This window comes from Stegodyphus dumicola, chromosome 2 (genome assembly GCF_044657685.1).
Source record: "Stegodyphus dumicola isolate Sdum_Otavi_A_Nest chromosome 2, ASM4465768v1".
Lineage (NCBI taxonomy): Eukaryota > Metazoa > Arthropoda > Arachnida > Araneae > Eresidae > Stegodyphus > Stegodyphus dumicola.
Genome location: NC_140769.1, coordinates 41,078,891 through 41,100,600, shown reverse-complemented (window position 1 = coordinate 41,100,600; position 21,710 = coordinate 41,078,891). Strand labels below are relative to the sequence as shown.

The window sequence follows — 21,710 nt, the reverse complement described above, 5'->3', positions numbered from 1 at the left end:
AGTAGTCTGATCCGGGCACGAATCCTGGGGCAGGACATGATTTCGTAGTTGTTTCGATTAAGTAATGTTTTGTACCAGCGACTCTCATTTAGAAAGTCCTCCAATCCTTTCTCTTAGCCAGGTAGCCTTTCTTGTGCTTTGTTTGTTTAAACAGACTGCTGTATCCTTTCGATGTTAATTGCTAGTTAAAAGGGCTCTCCTTGTCATTCATTTGCTCAATGCATTTAGTTTTTTTATAGTCTTATTATACTTTAAAGGTTCGGAATTATTTCTTTGATGGTTAAATGTGTTAAAGTTTTCACATTCTATTTTATTTTTCATTTGTTTAACATATTAATGTTTCAAATGCTAAGAGAGAATCTGCAAGGTCTTTTACAGTAATGGATAATTTTAGTAGATGCATCAGCTACAAGCTGATCTCAGATACTGACCGTTAACATATTAAATGGAAGAGATATAAAGAAAGCTGCAATGATTTTCTACATTTCACCCTTATTTTATTTTGATTTCAGACGGAAAGTTTCAATTTGATACTGTTGATAAGCTAATCAACATGAAAGCAATTATATAGTATTAAATTACTCTGCTCATGCGCAAAAAACAACTTTTGAGCCTGTCTGTGATTTGCTTACTGGGACACATTGTAATTAATCTCTCTCTCTCTCTTTATGTATATATATATCTTATTTCATCAACAAATGACTACTGCTATTTTATTCTGAAGCCTTCTCATCATATTAAGTTTATTATTAGCTCCGTGGGTTCCAGAATCCCACTCGGCCAAGCTTTTGTGCTGTTTTTCATTCTGAAAATCCGTCCCATATTGGAACTCAGGAAGAATCATAATCCAGTGAATGCTTTCGCTGTGTCGTAAGGGCTGTAATGGAACACTTACTCTCTGAGGATCATTTGAAGTGGACTAGAAGAACGCTAGGGGGTGTGGGGAACTAGAGGAAGATATCTTCTACTCTCTTCACTTTCCCTGTTACATCTCTTGGACTCAAACAGAGAAGGGGGACAAGGAGCACAAGGCGCCACTATTCCTATTGGACGTATTGATTGGCATCATGCTGGGAATCACCACTTTTGGCGTTGATATAGGAAGGTTGCAACATTTGGCGAATGTTTCCAGATTAAGTGCTTTATTATATAAAATATTAAACAAACTTTTGTTACAAAGCATTATTCTGACAACTAAATTATAACTTTTAGATCTGAGTACTTAAAGAATACTGAATTCAAAAAGTAATAAGGAACTTTATTCGAGTTGAAATTTAACTGTTCATAAAATATTGTAATATTTGGCTTTTAACTTTAAAATAAAAATAAGTATAATAATAATATCATTATAATTAAAATCAAAAACATAATGTTAATGACCAATAACACAGTAATTCAAAATAAATAATAATGCTAATGAAAAATAATATAATTACTCATAATGAATAATAATATAATAATTAATAATAAATGCTAAAATAACAGTGATAATAAACCTAATTCTATCAAAGTCAAATAATTAAGGGCCATGAGTAAACTTGAATACAATTTTAAATAGATGATAAGGCGATCTAGGCACTTACCTCAGAAAAAGTTAAAATATAAAAAATAAACTATTTAATTATAAATAACAAAAACAAAACATTTAAACAGATCAGTTTCGAGATTTATGTCGCTAAAAATTTTATCGGCATGGCTGTGCTTGTATCTGAATTTGTACAATAAATTCAACTTGTGTAGTAGAATTAAATGATGTTTTAAAAAATATTAATATGTATCTTCATTATGTACGAAAACCGCGAAAATCCGCAATATTAAAATTTGAGGTCTGTTCATCAGTTACATGAAAACCATAACCCATCATTCTCATAAATGAATAGCGTCGTTTCACTGTTTCAATGTTGCACTAGAATTGCAAGAATTTGAAGGCTGTGACAAAATAGCCTAAGTGCAAAAGGATAGTGCCACACAAAATATATCAAACGAGTCCAAACCAATGTTTAAAGAATGTTCCCGAGTAAAGTGATAGAAATGACATCCCATACCCTCCGATGAAACCTAGTCGCCCCCCCCAAACTTTTATGGAGGATATTTTTAAGTCGTATGTATAAACCTAAACCGTCAACAACAAATCAATTAATATAAATCATTGATGATAAGACAGCCGCAGTTCCGCGTATGAAGTGCCAGCGATTTTTTTCATAAATTACATGTCCAAATTTAAGAAAAAGACATGAAGACATGATGTGTCAAAGATATGAAGATTGACATTTCAGCGGCATTATTTTTAAAGTGATATGAGCACTTGCCCACCTTAGCTGGGCAAGAGGAGGTACTTCTTAATTTTAGAGAAGAAACCTAATTCTAGATGGAGGGCACCGGAGCCCTAGATAAGAGAGCTCCATCACTTCTTTTGCGTAACTGACTAAAAATTTCAGCAGAAAGTTCTTTTGATCTCGAATGCTTTATTTTAGTGATAAACGTAAATTAAAAATCGATTTTGACTTCTGAATTCACGCCTCACTTTCTCTGGGAAATAAACACTTGGGCGGAGGTTGAAACTCTTAAGAAAAGAAAAGGTCCCAACCACATAGCTTATTCTCCCAAAGGTGCAGTAAATTTACGACAGTAGGTAAAGATTTTTTTGCAATGCTAATATCTTCCCGCATAAAAGAGCCCCTGAAGATGTTTTGATAGGATATAACCAAATGCGAAGAACAAAAGATTGTCACTTGTCATGCTGTTAAATTCACACATTTTGAAACATTTTGCTTGATAGCTTTAATTACATATCGACGGGCATCGTACTCAGAAAGCATTGAATTCTTATCTCTATTTTTATTTCGGCATAACCTCCGTTAAAATTTCTTCCATAGTCTGTTATTGTTTATAGCACAGTTTATTAAACTGGGGGTCACGGGACACGCAACAGCGGGTCGCCAAAAATTTTAGCAGTTTTGATAATTCTTTAGCTTATTATAATAGTTTTACAATTAGCAAATATTTTTACACAAGGTATCTGAAAATAGATAAAGTTAAGGCAATGCAGATAAAAAAAAAACGGAAACATTTCGACGTATTCTTTTTATAATGTAAACGTTCATTTTACTTGCTTTGCACGTGACGTTGTCATTTCATGTGTTCCTTTTTTAAAATTTCTACATTGTTCTATGTCTTAAAATTAGAAATCAAAGTTAGTGACCTAAAACTGCAATAGTACAGAGTGATTATAATTAGAGTTGCGATTTCAAAACGATTTAACTTTAAAATTACCGGTCAGCAGTTTAAAATTACTTGATATTTTACCAGAACTATCGTGAGGCAATGGAATTTTGTTTGGCGAAGAAAGGAAATACATCCAAAATGTGCCAATAGATGGAGTTGTCAGCGATCACATAGCTGTTGTGGAGCTATGCAGATTCCTAAGACTTGACATAGGCACCACAGACATAGGTGAGATAAAAATTCAGAGCACTGGCGGAGCACATAATGCTTTGCCTGAACGTTTCACCATGACTGACAAAGAAGGATCGCTCTCTGGTCGTGAAGTTTTTCTATCAGAACGGAGACTCTACAACAACTATCAGGAAGTTCTGGACATTAAAAGGCATAAAATCCGGCCCCATGACCAATTGCGTCCTGCGGAAAATGATAGATAAATTCGAAGAGACCGGTTTATTTGACGTGAAACGAGGTAGAGCACGAAAACTATTACAGAGGCGGCAGTAAAAGATGTGGCCGCAACGTTACAAAACTATACAAACAGTGATGAAGGAATCAGCAGTGCACGAAAAATTGGACGAATGTTGGATATGCCTATCAGCACGGTGCATAATGTACTTTGGAACATCTTGCCCTCATATCCGTGCAAGATAACTCGTGCAGATATTTCTACTTGCTGACCTGGAAACACGTGAATTGTTTGCACAGTTATTTCTTGCTGGATGGAATGGACAATGGATGGCCAGGGAATATTCTGTGGTCTGGCGAAGCCCATTTCCATTTGCAATTTCTGTAAATATTCAAAATTGCATTATATCGGTAATCGAGAATCAGTTCCCGCTACAGCCATTACCTCTTCAGTCTAAAACGTTTACTGTGTGGTGCGGAATAATGGCAGCGTTTGTCCATCGGCCCGTTCTTCTTCGACATCACACCTGCGGGTCCCGTTAACTGCACAGTTTTTTCAAGCACTATGAAGCATTTTTGCTTAACCATGTCCTTCCGGCAATTCAACAACGTCAGTGTGTGAATCGCACAATATTCATGCAAGATGACGCTGCTCCGGACACTTCTATTTGTGTGAAGCAGCTGCTGATCGCTCATAGAATCACAAGCCGTCATTTTCCATCAGGATTGCCTCCACATTCCGCCCGACTAAATCCGTGTGATTTTTGGCTTTGAGGATACCTGAAGAATGTTGTTTACAATGGGTGGATGGGGAATCTGGCCAACTTGAAAGTAAGTATCACACCCTACATTCACAGCATCAGCACAGATACCCTCCGAACTTTAGTATAACATGCCGCTTTGCGCTTCAATCCAGTAGCGGAACAAGGCGGAGTCCATATAGAACAACTTATGCGTTAATCATTCACAAGGTTTTTGTTTCATGAATCTCCTCTTTTCTCTTATCACTATCATTGTTTTCGTTGTACACACGTATTCTTTAAACTGTTCGCTGTGAACACGTCTTTTCGCCTGTCGTAAACCCTTGGAGTCTTCTTCTTCTTGAAGTTTGGCTTCCCTTTGGGGCCTTATGCTCCAACTCAAATATAATCTTATTTACATGTTAAACCGCAAGGACGCATTCCCTCCAATTCAGGGGAGAACGTCGGTCCGATAACCAAACCCTTACACTAATAATACTTATGAGTCCTTTAGGATGTATTTGATAACAAATTTGCCTAGGAAATAATATCTTCAAGGTTTCTTAATACAAGATTTAAAAGATCAGCTAAGAGGTCAATATTGCTAATTTTCATCTTCTTGAGCACAATGCTTCTAGCACTATCGTACTTTCTGCCGTGAATAATTGCATGTTCTGTACTGTCGATCATATAACATGAGTCACAAAATGGTGAATTCGCTCTACAATACCTGTATAACAGTTGGTTCGTGTCCAAATTTGCAATCTTATTTTACTAATTACTACTTCCATTTTCCTATCGATGTTTAATCCTTTACTCCACTCACAATAAACATTACAGCTGAATCTGCGGCCGGTGTGAGAAGTCCGCCAGCAGTCGACTTGCTCTTTCTTAATAGTATTCTCGATGAACTACACGGATCCTCTTCAGAAAAATCCTCCGAGTTATTCATATTTCTTCTTTTCGCAACTTCGACCGCTCTTTCATTGAACCCTATACCCTTATGGCCAGGAACTCAAATGAGAGTGAGGTGATGAAAAGCCTTAATCCGCTCGAAGAGCTTAAGGATGAGAGAGTTGGATCTCCAATGAACACAGCTCATGACGTTAACTAGCTATCTGTAACACAGCTACTGACTTGCTATCTGTAAGGATAGCAAACTTTTCGTTAGGATTCACTTTCTCAAGATGCTTACAAAGGGCCCAAGCCTCAGCTGAAAAAATGGGGCTTCCGCTGTCTATGCATTGGCTGACAATCACCGCGGTTCGATCTCCAAACGCAATACCAACTCCTGTATCAAACTTGGACTTTGGAGTCTATTACTTCGTTTCGGCTAACAACATTCCTGTGTTAAACGATTAGACCTTACAATTGGCAGTGCCCTCTATCGGCATATTTTTGAACTATTTTTTCCTTCTCTAAACAAGAGAAGAACCCTTCTAACTTCTCTTTTCTTCTCTATTCCATTACCTTACGATTGTTCTGGTAAAATATCAAGCCCTTCTGACTGGTAGTTTTAAACTTAGAGCGTTTTAAAATCACTTTAATTATAATCACCCTGTATATTACAGTTCAACTGAAAAAATTGACAGTTTCACTTACGTGTCGGATTTGCGCAATGATTATGGGTTCCCACAAAATTTTCGTAAATATTATAGGATCCTGGGGTCGCGAAAAAAATCTTAGTGATAAAAAGGGGTCGCGACTGAAAAAAAAAATTAAGAAGCCCTGGTTTATAGCATTCTTCCTAATCTTACTAGTGACGCTTTAACATTTTCCTTTGATGTGCTGGAAAATAATTGTCTTCTTCCCTGACATCTTTTGAAGTAATACATTATATTGCATATTCAGAGCTTAAGTGCAGCAGGATCTCGGTTGAGCTAGTTGATCCCGGTTGAGCCTGGTTGAGCCTGGTTGAGTTTCCGGCTAGAAATGAGCCGGAATCCCAAGGAAAATGAGGTCTAGTATTTTATTTTATTTTTTAACTATTTACCTTTAATTTATATTATTACATTGTATTTAATTTTTATTAATTTATTTTATTAATTAGTTTTATTCATTGGTTTTATTTTCTCTCTCTCCTAATGATCTTCCACAGAGCTCCAGGACTTCTAGCTTTAGAAACTAAGCTCTGTATTCTGCTCAGTAAAAGCTCGATCAGACAACGCAACACCACTTTCTTTCTTTCTTTTCTTTTTTGATTTCCATAAGAGCAAAAATGATTCTTCCTGTATTTTATTCTTTGTGAAAGAGCAGGTACATGATTTTTTTCTTTATTGCATTTGTCTCGATATTTTGTGCTCATGTGATAACATCAATGCATAATTAAAATAATGGAGAATGTTTCTCAATGAAATGGCCGTTGTCGACAAAACGTTCTCTATTTCGAGCATAGTTGTTATAATAATACATGAACGTAAAGTTATCCAACATAATAAATACACGACTAGGCCAGCGCTCTTTAATTAAAAGATTAAAAGGTTTAAAAATATATGTCGATATAAAATAATCAAATCAAGCAACCAGTTTCATCATCTAGTTCAAAACGATTTAGATAATTTTATTAAGACCTATTTCTTGCAGAGACAAAGCAGATTTCTAATCTTTAGGCTGAAAGGAAAGGAACGATACTTATTATTAATTTACTCCGGACAGGGTTTCTTACTTGGATTATTTAAATTATAAGAAATATATGCCTTTGGGAAGGCAGACAGCCTTTTAAAGAATTTTAGATAGCCTTTTTAAGGAGCTTCTGTTCATGCTACATCTAAAAGAAACCACAAATTATCCTTTACGGTCAACATTTTCGCGAAACTAAAAGCCTCATCTTGTGTTCTGCAATTTTACTGCACTTGTCAACTTTCTTAATTACAAAAAATATATATATATATATATATATATATATATATAGCATAATTTCAATTTGTAATGTAAAATATGAGTCTTTTACGAAAAAATTAATTCATACAAGTTTGGGAATTAACGCAGCTCATGAATGGAAACTTTTCATAGAGTCAAGAGGGAGGGAACTTAAAGAACTGTAAGAGGAACTACAATAGGTGGATCACACAGAGATGAGAAATCGTGTGTGTGTTCCCCGCAAGTCACTTTTATGAAGCTTTTATAACGTGTCACACGACATGGTTCTGACATCACAGGCTCCCTAATTCGTTCCAGTTGACAATACAAGAGACTTAAGTTCACGACCAGTGTCAAGAGATTTTAGCGTTCTGCACTGTGTCTGTCGTCAAAGCCTCTTTATTTCAGGAGGGTTGACGAACCAATGATCTTGTTTTTCCTCTGATATCGTTTCAGATATAACGAATCAGAGAATGTAAAATACTACTGAACAATTAAGAAGGCGTGGCTAATTCAGTTTGATGATTTTTTCCATTGAAACAACACGTTGAAATGCTCCTGAACTGTTGACTAGAGAAAACCAGAATGCTCTTGAACTCTCAGCTAGAGAGACCCTCGTTATCAGGCCTCTCACATCACGAGGACTATAATTCACTTCAATAACTGTTCTATGCTATCCATGAACTATATATATTTGTAAAGAGCTTTACTTAATTGCAATAAATACGTTAAAATGCAGTAAGTATTACGCAATCTTACAAATGTGCCAACCATTATACGAGTCAGATGCGCTACTTGCCACCCAGTACTCACACAGGATTAAATAATCTTCAGTTCAATTACATTTGAATTTGGAAAAGTATAAAACTAGAAAACAGTGGAATGCTACTGAAATCGCTCTGCAAATCTGTTTAAGATTCAGATATATATGCTGATCTAAAATTGCATTATTGGCTGAAATGACAAAAATTGCCATGAAACTAATCCAGAAAGAGATGAAAACATTGATATTCACCGTTACATTCTGTTAAAACTATTATTTGATTCACAAAATATCTTTCCCCGATCCCTTCACATTAAGTTAGGTTTAGGAAAGACTTTGTTGTTGTAGAAAAAAGGTACATGCAAGTAGTTTCATTCAAAAGAGGTTCAAAGTTTAAATCGGGAATATTTAGACAGGAAAGTTTAAAACTTATTTGTGATTCAGCATTTCACTAATTAAACTGGAAAGGCATTTCTTTTGTTAGTTGTAAAAGAATGTTTCAGAAGTAAAGAACTGAAAATTTTGTGAAATTATTTGAAATATATAGAAAAGTGATATACACACTGGCTGTCCGCATGCGTTTGAAAGGACATTTTCTCTGCACTCTTCATTGGATTCTCCCTCCACCTAAACTGAGAGAGGAAAATGAGCATAACGAAAGATTTCTCCATAATATGTTTGTGATTTAATCAAGATTGTCATTATTTCAACTGCACTAATATACAAAAATTAAGAAGTCTAAGAAATTAGCGCAAAATCCAAATAAGGCAACAGAATGACCAGAAAGGACAATGAGGAGATAAACTTGAAACCAGTATTGTAGGGCATGCGCATGTATAGAACATGACGAAGGGAAAAAAGTTTCGGAAGGGGTGTCGCACACGGACAGTGTACGCTCAGCAGTTCGGAGAAAGCTGTGTACAGTAATTTCAACAACGTCGAATTGACACTATGAGCTACCATGTGATATGGACAACTGTCCAGGCAATCCAGAACACATCATCAAGATGCCCTTTACTCGAAGTCGCGTCACTTGGAATTTGGAAGAATAATAAAGTGTGGCAAGTGTAGCGGAGGATCTCAGAATAGCTCAAAAGCATTGTTTCAGGATACTGGAAAGCATTTCAGACGGACGGAATAGCTTTTTGAGCGTTCATCAGTGGTAGTCCATGATTAACGACGTCATGACAGTCAGTTAGTATCGCAAGGCACACACTGAACGTCGATATTACATTTTAATGTGGCTACACAAACGTTGTATATGTGCACAATGACAAATACGGTGTATTGCATTACTTCTTGCTCATCAGAGACGCCTATTGTATTGCCGGGAACATAAGAACTGAACGAGATAGGAGTGAGACACTGTGACAAGGTCACATTGAATTTAAGTTTCTGAAATTCTGAAGCTTTTATGAAAACAGCTAAGAGATTACATCAAATTTTGATACGAACAGCTAAATTAATTTCATTTCTTTCTGTTGGAAAGAGTTATTAACTTACTTCTTGTAATATTAGTAAGTAGTTTCATCAAACAAGAACTCAATTCTGTTCAGTTTGTCTGATAAGCAAGAGGAATTTTATGGTTGATTGTTCTTCTCATGGAGGGAAATTTTCAATGGCTGAGATGCTTTTCGCTTAACTGTACTAGCTTGTAAAAAGCGGGAATTTTGTGAATAAGTATATTTTTCTTCTTGTCTTACAGTTGAATACGTGAGTGGTATAATGGCTTTACTATTGTAGGTGGCTTGGTTACGTGCAGATGTTGTTGCAAAAGCTGCTGTTATTATTCTCACGCTCATTTAATGTATGATACTGCCCATCTTTTTCTTCTGGAATTTCCTGCATAGGGGTTTGCTATTCGCAAAATCTGAAAACACTGCCCGAATTGGTTTTTCTTCCGACGCTCTCTTCGAGACTGTGCACAACGGAGTTATGTTGCCCGCTATTACAAAGGTCGTGGAAGCTACATTCACAGCATTGGAATACTGTTCTTCAGTACTAGGAATAGGAGGGAGGATCCTACATTGGAAGGTTTAGAAAAATCAGTGTGGAGCTCAGTCTAATATGGTAGTATCAATAAACAGTCTTGTAAACAAGTCTGAATAGCAGTCTAAATATAAACAAGTCTTGTTACGTTTTGTATTGGAGGCAGCTCACCATGACACAGCAAAGACCAGGAGCCTACCTAGGGTAATCCTATATAAAACTCATTATTAGTGTCATTATAACATCACCATACCTAATACATACATCACGATAGCCACGTCTAAAAAGAAACCCTCGGGGAGTTTCAGTTACTAGTTTCCGCTATTGTACCGAGATTCTCTTCTCTCATGTGCTCTCTTTACAGGTACTGTGGGTCTGGACTTCCGCTTCATTCACGACAACGCTACAGCTCATTGTACAGTTACTCTTACAGATTAACGATATTCAATGCATGGATTAACCATGGATTAATCCGATCTAAGTCGCATGCAACACGTGTGGAACATCCTCTCCTTGGCAGCACATGACCAGCTGCCAGCAGCGCTTTCGCAGCTGAAATTGACGCTACAAAAGAAATGCAGAACGATGTCTCAACACATCCTCGACAAGCTTGACATCAGCATGGACCGGCTTTATATTAATAATGTAATGAGTATACTGTTTCGCAGCCAAGTGTGATCATATCCCCTTCTAAAGACTGGATTTTACTTGCCAAGCTCCAAATACAACTGGAAGAAACTCAGAAACATGTACATTTCTATGTTCTCTCCAGTTGAACTTGGAGTTATCTTAATTATAATGTGCCTTTTTATCCTTTTTATTCCTTGTTTGATGGTTTTGGTCACTTGTCCTATATTGTCACATCTTTGTGATATTATGGCATGATTTGGGTCGATGTGCAACACTTCTGCGACACGTTACATTCGAAAATCCGAATAATGATTAAATTTTGCACATTAGTGCATAACATAAAAATAGATTGCTATTGGCTCTTTCGAAAAAAATAAACAAAAATAAAATGAACAACTTATACTTCTCATAAGGAAGTAAATATTCGTAAAAAGACTCTAACGCTGTTAAGATTACATATATTGTGCATGTTAAATAACAATTTTACTGAATTTAAAGGAAGCTTACTGAAAATACTATTGAACCTAAAAATGTAATAATGATTAATTAATATACTATTTTGCTGCTATCTTTTAAAGGGTTGATTTTACTTCTAAGTATTTAAATAGTATTGAAAAGAATAATAAAAATGTGTTCACGAGTAGCGGTGCTTTTACTTTAAATGCAATGTAAGTCTCCAGTTCAATGCATTCAGTGACCTTCCTCTTGTTTTGAAGGTCAGGTGTGCAAAATTTCATCAATATCTGATTGCTTTTAAATCTTTACGTTTGTAATAAGATAACAAACTCACAAAAAACTTAACATTTTGATAAACAGCACCATATTGCCGGATGGAACATAAAAATATTTTTATTCGGACAGATTCAACATATTTCTTTTAAATCGTTCATTTTGTTTATTAAATTCGAAAGACAAATACATTACAAGTGGCAACAGACCTCATTTATATCGTCGAATTTTCTGGTTGATTTTGAAACGTGAATTACTCAACGCGGAGATTGGCAACGCAAAGCTTTACCGATGACTGATGACACACTTGTCCACTTTGTATTATGTATTATACTATTACTATTTAGATTTATATTATTACCATTAGACGATAGTGATTTCAGAATTACCAAAGCAGGTATGTTTTCATTGAATATGTTTTTAATTTAGTGTAAAAATGATTCTACATCGAAAATCTTTGTCGGCAATAACAGATAACGGAGGATGACAGGTAACTTTAGGAAAAGGGGCTTGATTATTACTTTGCGGTGATTTTTTGCATAAATTCTATGTTATACAGTATAAAAGTATACAAATGTAAAAGAAAAGATTTAACAATTATACCAGAAATTTATAAATCACACACTAATTGATATTCTCTAGAAAAATCCGATATTCGCACAGTCTTAGCAAAATTCCTAAAATTAATGAAATTAATCTTATTCACGAAACAACAAAGTTATTGTTAAAAATAATTAACTAGTTAACCTAAAATTAGGTTAAAAAAAAACTAAGCTTAAAGAAGAAGGAAAAAATATCCTTCCATGTTATGACAAAATTCTTTCGCCCTTTTTAATGTGAATAAATTCCTCTATCAATGGACTTAAAGCATCCAGCTGGAATGTTTATACATCACTTACGTTACTCAAAAAGAAAACAGCATTTTTATTACCCCAAAAGAGGTAAGGCTTGACGTCAATAGTAAAGCTTTTTGGCAAAGTGACTCTATTTTGTTTCATTTTGGTACCAGAATTTCGAAGCAAATGAATAAAAAAAAAGAGTCACGTGAGGCAGTACTTTGTCATACATAATGTAAATCAAATAAAAACGAAAGAAAAAAAGTAATGGGGCAGACCTTAGATAGTGACCGATTCTTGAATCAACGTCGTTTATTGACTTCCGGAAGTGGTTCGCCTTGCATTTTAGCCTACTTTCCGAATATTGCCGTCCACTCTTTGTTAAAATATCCACGAGTGCTTTTAACCTCAGTGTTAAGAATTCATACAATTGTTGCGTTAATGCAAGATTTTCTTCTCTGAAATTCTGCCAAGATGCAAATGTAAAAGAATGAAAATTTCTACATTTCCCTTTTGTTATTAATGGTATTAAGATAAGAAAAATATTATAATCAAAATAAACACATTTGCTTGCTTGAAAGGTATTTAAACGAGTTATAGCAGCAATCGAATTGCAGAAAATTATTTTTGAGTTATACGTACGACTTATAATTTTTTACGCGTGTTTTAGTTTTTGGATTCAGTTATCTTCCTTGTAATAAAGAAAGAAAAAAATAAAAGAAAGAATCTTAAGTTTTATTAAATATTTCCTGATCGTATTCAAATATTTAAAGAAAAAGTCTGATGTGTACACCACATGACTTCCTTGTACGGAATATTAAATTATACGCATTTTATCTTGCATTTTATTTAAACTAATTGGATTGAATTAAATCTACTTCGCCGACAGCACAATAGAATAAATGCATTCTTTAAAATTCGCTCTAGTATTTGTTTACAATAGCAACACTCTGGCGCTAGATTCACTTAACAGTATTATATTTCGTTCATATTATAACTCATAATGCACAAAATTTATATCATTTAAAGAATAGAATTATCTAATCGTTGCCACATGTTCTATTCAAATACTATAATAGAGCTAGAATGATGTATAAAAGAAATTAAGCAAACAAAACAAAAAAGAAACAGTTTTTCATAGACGATTGAGTATTTCTTATTCAATTAATTGAGTTCTCACTTCGCGAGAAGGCAAAAATACTTAAAAACTCAAAATATCTATATTAAAAATTACGAAGTAAATTTTAATATAGATATTTATAAAATTTAATATAGATATTCCAGAAAGGATTAAGCATGATATAATTGGCAATAATAAATGAAGGCGTTATTTTTGTTGTTGCGAAGCTAAGTTTCTCTAGATTGGCAACAAATCCACTAGTCTGCTGTTTCAAATGTAAACAATCAATGGCCGCCGTCAAAAAAAAAAAAAAAGGCTTAGCGGCACTTAAACAACTTTAAAATTGTTGATAATTCTAAAAATATTGCACACAGATTTACTAAAGGCATAAAAACCTTAACCGGAAGATAAAAACAACATAATTCAATCATTTTTAAAGCAAAAAATGTACAATTTACAAACATATATGAGTAAAGAAACTGAGATCACTGAGCCGGGTAATACAGTGCATATATATATATATAAATATATTTATATACGTTTGGTGCGGCCGATTGCAACCAAAATACGAGGTGCACATCTACATGTTATAGCAGTCCTATATACAAAATTTCAACGATCTGAGGTTACTCGTTTTTGAGTTATGCGAGATACGTACGAACGTACATACGTACATACGAACGTACATACGTTCGTACAGACGCCACGAAAAATTCTCTTCAGAATTAATTTTAAAGCAGTTTTATAATTTTTTTGGAGGAAACGAGTCTTTTATTCTGTCCTTACGTACAGATATCACACAAAAACATCGTTAAATTGCATTCGATAGAGGTCAAAATGGATATTTTCGTTGAAATATGCTACCTGAAACTTTTCGCGATTACAATACTTCCTTTTTAGTTCGTACAAGGAAGTTAAAAAGAATTTCATATTTCTCTCAGTCATCGTAATATATCAGTAAGAATATATGTATGTTAAATATTATGTCCACTGACTTGTCCTGCTGATATGACTGGTAGGCGAGCCGATTGCCATAGTCCAGGTTCGAATCCTGAAGAGCGCATTAGTGTTTCTAAGCCTAATGCTTCTTCTAACCTAGGTGCTTGACACAGTACCGAACCGAATCGATGTTCACTCGAATGTTCTTTCGAGGGACTGATGTTAGCAGGTGAAAGAAAACCTCTAATCGGTAACCCAGTATATTCTCCTGGTAAGACCCACCTAACGCTAGAGGGCGCTGAGAGCGCCATTGAGTGTGTGCGATTTCTGAGTGTGTGCGCCATTGAGTGTGTGGGATGATGTGCGATTTCAGAGACTGAGATATTATTATATTATTATATATTAAATATTATATTTAATATATAATAATATATTATATTATTAAATCAATGAGATATTATTATATTATTAAATCAATTTATATTTTATTGATTGGTGATTATTGATTTTGATTTATTGATATAAGATGTGATATTATGTTTTGCTGAACCACCACACTTTCGACAAACTTGGATTACCACTGAATCTCAAAACCACCGATGCGCATCTCCTTCAAAACTTATAATGAAGTTTTTCTCTTTCTTACGGGTGTAATTTCTGTCACAATTTGTGGTATATCCTGGGCAAAGCTATCGTTGATGATATGGCTAAATGGCGATGGATTTGGCCATTCTTGAAGAATATGTTGAGTTGAAATATTCAGCCACTTGGATATGCCAGGTGAAAATGCTGTTTTATGTAACTAATACCATAACAGAATAGCTTTTAAATACTTTATTGGGAATCAATGATGATTGAAAAGCGAATTTCTTAAAAAAATTACATGAACATATAAATATTTAAATATATCAGATAATATATACCTCATAGCTCATGATTTCGTCTATTTCTGGTTAAAGTCTGACTATTACGTCTGAGAACTCGGGTTTGCATACGAGAACAAGACTGGATAAGACATTGTGGTGGCAGTAATGGGTCTTTACGGAATGAAGATCTTTTAATGCATCATCATTTGAATCTCATAAATTTAGGCAATTTCCATATCAGTTTTTATTTCACTTTCCACATTAATTTTTCATTATTTGCTCTGTTATTCTCGAATATTTTAACTAACATTCGATTTGAGATAATCGTTATTTTGTGGAGTCATTAGGTTAATTGGAAGCAGAAAAGATGAAAAATATGCAACCGCCTTCGCCAGGAATCGAACCACGGACCTCTGGAATGCCGGCCCAGCGTGCTACCGTTACACCACGAAGGCACGCTTAGGGAAGTGGGAGAAATACCTTATAATTTATCTGGTATTTTTATAGCTTCATAAACTCATTTCCTGAAAAATATTTTTGATGAGATATTCTTAGTATTTTAGATATTAGAAAATAAATACAAATCTGATTAATCCAGAGAATTTATGTAAATTTTACAGTCATTCTTATTTGTGGTCATTCTTATTTGTGGGGTAAGTTGAAAATATGAATTTTTTACATAATTACCTTTTGAGTTCAACTGATTTGAAACACCTTTATATAATATTTATTGCTACATAAGTAAACAGTATACAGACAATTGCTAGCTCATAAAATACAGTACTTTTAGATTTTTGTAATTATCAGTAACGTTTGGATGGAATATAATGATCTTTACCGGATAATGTGCGATTTCCTTTATTTAAGATTTCTATTAGTCTCATTTAGTTCAGCTGTATGATTCGTACAAGAATGTCGTATACATAATTTATTTAAATCGCTTCGACATAACGCTTTCTGATCACATATAACTTAAGCATCGTCGCATCAATATAGAACTAGTAAAGAAAAAATGATAACAAAAATTACATAAATGTTTATGTTCTCTCTTTATGCTCCTTTGTTTTGTGTTTTTTATTAAAGTTATTTTATTAAAGTTTTATTAAAGGAAAAGTAAGTCCTGAGCGATATAAATTCTACGAGTGTTTCTGAGAGACTGTTTTACTACTTTCATAGTTTCTGTACTTTGGAAAAGAAAATAAATATTTCATCCCTCCATATATTAAACGTACATAAAATACTGACCAAAGAAAAGCATTTCATGTCCGTTTGGATGTTAAAGATGTTTGAATGCAGTATATATACTAGACGTGAAATTATTTTTGAACAGTTTTATTTAGTTGATTTGTTTTCTTGTTCGGTTGGCTGGCTCAAAATACGGAAGTTTTTGTTCAAAATTATATTGCTCAAATTTTGCAAGAATTCAAGCGATTACAATAAAATATGCCACAGTTATTTTTCCAAAATTTATTATAATATTTTATGTTTATTTATTTAATTCTAAAGTGCCATTTCATAGATTTTTTTCACGCTTATTGCTGTTTAATGATAAAACTAATCGCTGCAAAACTGAGATCTTTTCATCACTAGATTGATCAAAAATTAATTTTCCAAAGGAAGTTATTCAAAATTTACAACGCAATTACATTTTTGGCGATTTTCTAAAAATCACGTGTAAGCTGCTAACAAAAGCTGATAAATAAAATAAAGAGAAATTCAAATAAATTGAACAATTTTATATCAGTGGATATATCAACAGACTACGATAGAGAAGCTAATATGGTGTACTGTGCTGCTATGCTTGTAACGCATTCTATATCTGGCTATCATAAACAAAGCTCGACGAAAACAGTTTAGTGAATAATCACTAAGTGCTACATAGTCAAGAGTTAATGATTTAATAAAGGGTGTAAAGAACCCTTTATTAACTCAAATCAGATTTCACAGATGGCACAGACTTGTGCTTAAAAAAAGCCGAAACTTTTGGCTTAATTCAAAAGATAATTAATAACTTCAAAGTTTATGAAGTATTTTCCCCCAATGGCGGGCACTTGCCTATAACGACTTCGGCCACTCCTAAGGCCATAAGTGGTGGTCATTTTATTGTTGAGGCACCTAATAGGCGGCCACCGTTACTTCATATGTGACGGGATAGGTAATTTTACATATATGCCTTTTTCGGGATTCCTATACCGTCTGGGCTTCAGTTTATGAAGTATAGCTTAACGGTTTCACAGGTTAACTATCGCACAAGTTGGCTCTGACCATAAATCGGCGTAAACAAGATTAATGACAAGAATAACTCAAAGCCGCAGAAATCTACTTGCGAGAGAATCAAAGAGATCAACGTAGCCTTCAAGCACGCACGCTCTGATTTCACCTTCCAAAACTTTCCTTTAAATTCCTTTAAATAAAATCCCTTAAATAAACGTTCCTTCTAACGCAATTTGAATAAACGCGCTCTAGTCAAATTGCATTCTGGCAAGCAAGTGCAAGTTAAAAAGGTAGGAAAGCTGCTTAAAATAACTGCTAAGTAAATTGAATAAATCCCCACACGGTGATTAAAAAATAATTATTTTCTTGTATCCAGTAGCAGAAATTTTCATTCTTTTTATTAAATTTTCTCTCCATGGATGCGTTTATAAAACATATATCAAAAATCTTTTTTAATTAGATAATGTTCATTAAATAAAATACTTTAAAAATTGTTTTTCGTTATAAATTTACAAATAAATTTTCTTATAAATTTATAAATAAATTAATAATATAAAATATAAATTATATTTTTAGTCCAAAGGGACTTTGTTCCTGAAGGACTATTGTTCTCGTTTTGCGATTTTGCGTTGTAAATGTCCGTTTCACTTTTCAAACTGTTGCCACCAAATGTTAGAGTCCTGCATTATATTTGAAGAAATTAAATAATGAAAAATCTGCATAAATGTATGTATATTTCTCGCATTGTGATAAAACAACGGAACATAGAGCCATCGAATTTTGAATGACGCAATTCTCCTACGAATATGGGCATATGGAAGACCAAATTTGGAATTTGTTTTATTATCGATTTCATATTTTGTAAAATGAATTTTTGATTAAAAAACTCAAGGATTTCAAAGCGAGCAATAGCAACACTCTACGGGGGGGAAACCTTTTCATCCCCAGCGCGTGGAACTGTATATCGGAAATTCTAAGGAAATTCTCATTTAAAAATTATTTTTGCGACATTGCTATTGAACTGAATTTTATGGTTTAAGAGCAAAGAACATGTTATTTAATAAATAAAGGTAACACACAAAACTTTAAAAAAAACGCCCCTTTGGATGTAATTTAGAATCTGAAACCTTTCAGGTTCTTTTTTTTTTTTTTTTTTTTTAATAATTTTTTATATAAATTTATATTATTTCTGTCAGAAATCTGTTTAGGTGTCAGAATATTCTCAGCTTGTGTAACTAAAGGTAGAAGCATGTCGTGCCTATAAGTATTAACATAATTTTAAATAATAGATGTGTTGGCATAAAAGTGAATGCATGAGGACAATTATATTTAAATTAATTAAACTTTTGTATAACCGTTTTGTTTTTAAATCTACTATTCTTAGCAGTAAACAATTTTAGTTTTAGATACATATATCCCAAAACTATTGTGAAAGATAAAACGTGTCTCAAAATATTCGTTTTTGCTTCTAACATTATCACAATCTTTCTGAATACATTTCGGAAAGCTTTGTAAACCAATATACTTTGTTTCTACTTAACTCTGTAATGCCATTAGTCAGGTAAAGTGCAAATATAGATTTTGCGTCAATAAAATGGACGTTTAAATTATAGTATACTGAAACAACCTTCTCATAGGCTTATTAAAAAAATCATATATCAGAAACATTTTTATAAAGTCATTAAGGATTAAAATATTAAAAATACCTGTTGCATGTTAGCTACATTTGCTACATGTATATAGTAAAATTAGTAAAATTATATTAATTAGGCATAGTATGGAAAAAGCAAAATAAATGTATACGCTCTAACAGAAGTATGTTTATTTCTTTTAAATCTCCTAACTTGTATCGGTAAAATACGGTTTTAATTTTACTGACAATTAAAAAAATAAATTAATGATCTTAATTTTAGTGATGAATAAAAGATGCATTATTTGTTATTATTGTAAAGATAAGTTATCGAAATCCGTATAGATGGTAACATATCTGAGAAGTTGCAGTTTTAGTTTGCGTATATAACAAACAGCAAAGGTAATATAATATGAGGTAATGAATGAGATCGGAAGTTTGAAAATTAAATTATAGTCGAAAATATCAAATTGAAAAACTAGAATTAAAAGATATGATAATGCCTATAATATTTTTTTTAAAAACTTCAAGGTACTCCATTAAAACCTTAAGAACCTAAACATGAATCTCAGTACTAACGTAAAAGAAAATGAAATAACGTATGTAAATCCAGGAATCTTCTACGTTTTGGGCTATTTGCAGAAAAGCATTTGGGAACTTTGCGTGTTTCCAATTTAGAAATGCGGATCTTTCGGATTAAGAAAAGCACGTAGGCATTTCGAGTATATTTTATGAAATTAAAGAAATGGTTTTAAAGGGTAAAGAACATTAACATTTTAACTTAATACAAATAAACATAAGACTTCACTTAAATAAACATATACGTGTTCCACTCTGCTACGTTACTGCCCGAATGGAACAAAGAGAAAGAGAAAGCAAATAGAAATTGTTACAAAACAAATAACCACCTGATAACCAGATCCTCATGCTGGCCGTGTCTGATCTAAAATTCGTAAATGACCTCGTTAACTGAATTAGTTTCCTGTTCTGCTCATGGAAACGAAAGATTTTTTTTAAATTGAAAAAATTTATCTTTCAGATTACATTTTTTGCAACAAAAATTTAGAAAAGAGTCTGCTATCTAGGTGTTATTTCGGTTACGTAAATACAAGATTATGTAATAAAACTATATTCTGTTCTGCTCGTTTTTATCTTTCGTATTTTATATACATCATATGTGAGCACACGAAGTTAATGTAAAAGGTCAATTCTCAAGTATTTTAATGCTCTCTTTAAAAAGTGTTCTAAATAAAGTACATTATTATAAAATTTCTTAAGATTAATTAGCAAGCTGTGATCTTAATTCAGTGAGTACTCATAAGCGGAAAATAATTTTACCAGATGAATAAACATATGTAGGTTTGCATATTTACAGATAAGATAAGAAGTACCTAAAAACTGAAGTTAACCTCAATAATGTTATTAGCTATTTATTCATAGTTTAAACAACTATGTTCATTAAAGTTCTCACAATATGTATTCTCAGAAAAAAAGGATCATATGCAAAACCATTACTTTTTTAAACAGTAAGCAAAATTAGTGTTTTAAGGTGGCATTAGTTCTTAGTCTGATATTGCTATGCTGCGGTCTACTACTTTTGCTATGCTGCAGTCTACTACTTTTTAGCCTTCACTGAACATTCATGTTGCTCTTGAGATAGATCCTGATGCTGATCTAATTCTTTAATAGATAATAATTAATTAAATACACTTGAGATGCTTGATTAATTTACCTATTTGGTTAATTTAATAATCACAGTAAGGATCTTTAGGTTAATAAGTTACCTGCATTTGAGTCAGCTACTTCTACTTCTACTACTCTTCTAAATATATACTGTTATTATAAGAAATTAATTGGGAAATTGGGAAGAAAGAATAATATTTCAGAGTTCATAAAACTATAAACAGATGAGATCAAAGTAAGCATTTTTTTTCAATTAATGTTTTTTCATTCATTCATTCATTAAGCTTCCTTTTATTAATTTATTGTTTTTCGCAGAAATTAGGAAGTGGATTTATTGCATTATGGGCACATCTTTCTCTCCCAAAAAGGAAATGCCTTCATGAGGGAGTTTTCACGGAAATCTGGCTCATATTCATACTACCTGTGCGATGGCCATTTGAGCCACTTGAATGCAAACAACCAATGGGAGAAGTTCGTTCGTCGGTGATTTTAACCCAGTAAAATTTCCAGTGTTTGCCTTAGTTACAATCACTAGCATTATCCACTCGGCTACTGGTAGGCATTCACATAAATTAGAGTTACAAATGTAGACACACGGCAAAGAAAAAGGCATAAGTGTATAACTCAAAACTGCTTGCAACTTCCTGTTTATAATGCAGTGAGAGCAGAAAATCTTTCTCCGGGTTCCTTTCTTCTTTTTGTAAAATGTTAGAGTAGTCATACATAACTTTTCTATCTCAGAACTTCATAAATACACATTCTGAGAAGAAGCTGAATGTAGGTGAATAGTAAGATAAAGACAGATAAATAAAATGCGATGACTTGTTACATGTGCACAAATAAAAAAAATATAACTTCCTATTTAATTCACATCTTTGTTTAAAACATATTATAAGTTATTTAAGGTATTCTGAGACCAGTACTCGTTCTTCTGCATCGATTATTATTAGCAAAAATTAACTTCAGTGCTTAGAGAAGGAAACACATTGATTATCAACTAATGCTGTAGGGCATCTTAAGCTGTTCAGACGGTAAAGTGGTTAGGGGAGCTTATCGCCGTACCGAGGGAGTCGTGTTCGAAT

The 21,710-nt window shown here is 33.3% G+C and overlaps 1 non-coding gene across 1 annotated transcript; it reads right to left on the bottom strand.

The window, feature by feature from the left end:
* Nucleotides 1-15,484: 15,484 nt before the first annotated feature.
* On the bottom strand, nt 15,485-15,556 carry TRNAA-GGC (transfer RNA alanine (anticodon GGC)). Its single transcript has one exon. It is a non-coding gene; the product is annotated as a tRNA-Ala (tRNA).
* Nucleotides 15,557-21,710: the final 6,154 nt, after the last annotated feature.